This window comes from Mytilus edulis, chromosome 8, assembly GCF_963676685.1.
Source record: "Mytilus edulis chromosome 8, xbMytEdul2.2, whole genome shotgun sequence".
Lineage (NCBI taxonomy): Eukaryota > Metazoa > Mollusca > Bivalvia > Mytilida > Mytilidae > Mytilus > Mytilus edulis.
The window spans coordinates 28,330,729-28,334,339 of record NC_092351.1 but is presented as its reverse complement, the minus strand read 5'-3'; positions in this window follow the sequence as shown (position 1 = coordinate 28,334,339).

Here is a 3,611-nt window from a genome sequence, read left to right as displayed (position 1 = left end):
TTTCTTTATTATATTATTTCCAACGTATTATAATGACATCTTGATATTGCTGTTTTTGTCTGTCATAAAGAATGATAATTTTAGCTTAATCCTGGTATCTATGATGAGTTTATTTAGAACCACTGGGTCGATGCAACTGCTGGCGATTGTTTCCTCCCCGGGGATAGCAGCAGTTCCGTAGTTTTCACGTGTGTGTTCCGACCGTGCAAGGGCTGTATAGCCAGTCAAAGTCGTTAAAAACTTCCATTTGTTTGTCACGTGTGTGTTGACATGAAGTGTCAATGATATGGTCATAACTATAAAATTTTATTAACAACTGTTTACAAAACATTGAATTTTTCGAAATACTCAGATTTTTTGCCAAAGGAATAGCTATATTTTGCAAAACCTTTCGGAATGTTTTTGACCTAAATGCTCTTCAACTATCTTTATTATTTGGACTGTTTAGAATATTTTGATTCGAGCGTCACTGGTGAGTCGTTTGTACGAAACTCGCATGCGTCTGGTGTTCAAAATTAAACCCAAGAGGTATATGTGTTGAGGTTTTTTATTTACCATGCATTATTGTTATTTGCATTGATGTGACGGCATGGTAGTAAAATTATTCACTTTTACGACAAAAAATACAGCTGATCGGCAAGGTGCACCATCTACTTGTCACTATACGTGATGCAGTGTGTTAATCACGTATTTCACAAATGAAGGTCAACAGTAAACTTTGATTTTTTATCTGTAGTTTTGAATTATTTAGAATAAATCTGCATACTGAATTACATTTTTTTGGGTCTATGTGCACGTACCATAGGTGCATAGGGTGGTCGATAGTGCTAAAGTTAGTTTCTATTGTGACATATAGAAATATTTAAGTTAAAAATTTCAAAGATTCCGTGGTAACATTTTGACAAAGGCTTGATTTGAAATGCATGAATAACAGGAGATTTAGTCTGTCGACGCACCGGAATTGCTCATTCTTCAAATATGCGATTCTATCAGCTTATGTTGTTATCTTGATTCGTATTCTTATTCGATTTATGTGATTTATGAGGTTTTATGCAAATTACTGTTACCCTGAATTTGAAGGAAGTGCTAGTTTTGAATCCTAACTAAATAGCAAATAAAAAAAATTAACTCCTAGAGAACATTCAAAACGGAAATTCCTTTAAAAAATGACAAAATCAAAAGCACAAACACATCTACCGAATTGGAAACAACTGTCACATATTCCTGACATGGTACTGGTATTTCCTTATGTAGAAAATGGTTCTTAAAAACATACTTAGGGCACATATTGTCAATAACGAAATATGTGAAGCTAGTGGTCAATTAATAATAATAAATTTAAACTTTAAATCTAGATGACAACGTGTATATAGTTTCTTCTTACAATTCGCATGCTACAATCTTTGAAATATGATCATGGTCTGACATTGTCTTTGTAGCGATAGCTCCAATCAACAAATATTCAGCTTGACTTCAAGATGGGGTTTTCTCAATTGTTGAAACATATTCAACAATTAAAACAACAACAGTGCATGGTTTCAGAATTATTTTGATAACAATGATTATACATTCAATTTTATATCAAATGTTTGTTTTGAAAAATTAATTTAGTGTTTTATACATTTATTATGACATAAAATTTCTGATGAAAGAATGATATAGAAGTCGTTTAACAATGTGTTTCCCAGATAAGCTATAAAACAAGTATTTAAAAAAATGAGATGGTCTTTGTAAAAGTAATTACAAATGACATTTTATCGTAAATCGAACGTCTTATATGTCAAAATAATTTCTCGCAACTGGAGACCAAGGGGAATGCCTGTTTTAAATCATTTACACTTTAATAACAGCTCCAATTTAATTTTCAAATTCAAGGATTCAAATTTGAAATAACTATTCAATAAAGTTGTCATTCGTTATATGAAAAAAAGGATAAGCCTTGCTCGATTTGACGTTTATCATTCAAGTGTTATGATCCTCATTTTCTTTTTTTAAATAAGATTGTTTTATAAATTTATTAGTGATATATATCATTTATGTCACATAAACTTCTTTTGGAATAATATATGGTTGTTACAGCAGATGTTGAAATCTCAATACGTCTGTCATGCTAGATCTTCGGTCTGTCATCCTTATGGTGCGACTGTCATACAAGTGAGAGGTTTAGCTAGCTATAAAACCAGGTTCAGTCCACCATTTTCTACATAAGAAAATGCCTGTACCAAATTAGGAATATGACTCATTTGGTGTGTTTGAGCTTTTGATTTTGACATTTCATTAGGGACTTTCCGTTTTGAGTTTTCCCCGAAGTTCAGTATTTTTGTGATTTTACTTTTCACATTATGCCCTCATATTATGAACCCTCAAACCCAAAATCTGGACAGGGAGCATTAACCCATGATTATTGAGTCAATTGAAAACATCATCATCTAATGTGGTTACAAGCTAATAGTTTTTGTCATTCGGACATCCTACCTTAATATAAAATTCAAACTTGTACAAGGATCTTTTAAGATGTAATACAACACAGAGTTCGACTGCAAATGTAAATAGAGACAATTGGATGGTTTTATTTGATCTAGTCTCTCGCTTCAGATCTTGGCATGAAAACATTGATTTAGTTCCATGTGGTACAAGTACTATCACCTCTTGCCTATACCTGTTCAAAACCAAAAACCTCTTGTTTCACCAATCATAAACAGGTAAACATACCGTTTCTTCTAGCCTGATATATATAAGTACTAGCATTTTATCATTTTACAATAAAACATTTTACGGTAACTCGCACGGAACGCGCCTTTTAAAAAGTGGCAACAGTAGTTTACTGATGATTAAATGCTGTATACCCATGTTCAATATACAACTCAAGTGAAAACTGCAGTCAGCTGAATTGTGCATACTGTTATTACAGAAACTAGTTTGATGGTTTTTTGACATGTTTACCAATTATTTCTATTTTTTTGCTCACACGTTATTGTCAATAAAAAGGGAATTTAAGCAACTGCGATCAAGTGAGAGGTTTAGCTAGCTATAAAACCAGGTTTAATCAATCATTTTCTACATGGAAAAATGCCTGCACCAAGTCAGGAATATGAGCTGTTTTCCATTTGTTCGAAGTGTTTGGGTTTTTGATTTTGCCATTATGTAAAAAAAACTTTCCGTTTTGAGTTTTCCTTGGAGTTAGGTATTTTTGTTATTCTACCTTTTATTAACAAACAAAAAATGTAACAGGTTGAACACTGAACTAAACGGAAATTAGGGTTATCATTTAGATATCCAACATATTTCGGTGAAGGGTCCAAAACTGTTTATATACTGCATTTCAAGACTTAGACACTAGCACAGTTTCCTAAATGCTGACTATTATAGTTATCAAAGGTACCAGGATAATAATTTAGTACGCAAGACGCGCGTTTCGTCTACATAAGACTCATCAGTGACTTATATTTTATTATATGAGACTTGTAGTGAATGATACTAAATGCAAGTGTGGTTCTGCTGTTGCCATCCATTAAAAGAGGGACGAAAGATACCAAAGGGACAGTCAAACTCATAGCAAACCACCTATATCATAACCAAAGAGTATCTTATAAATATGAACACACACATTT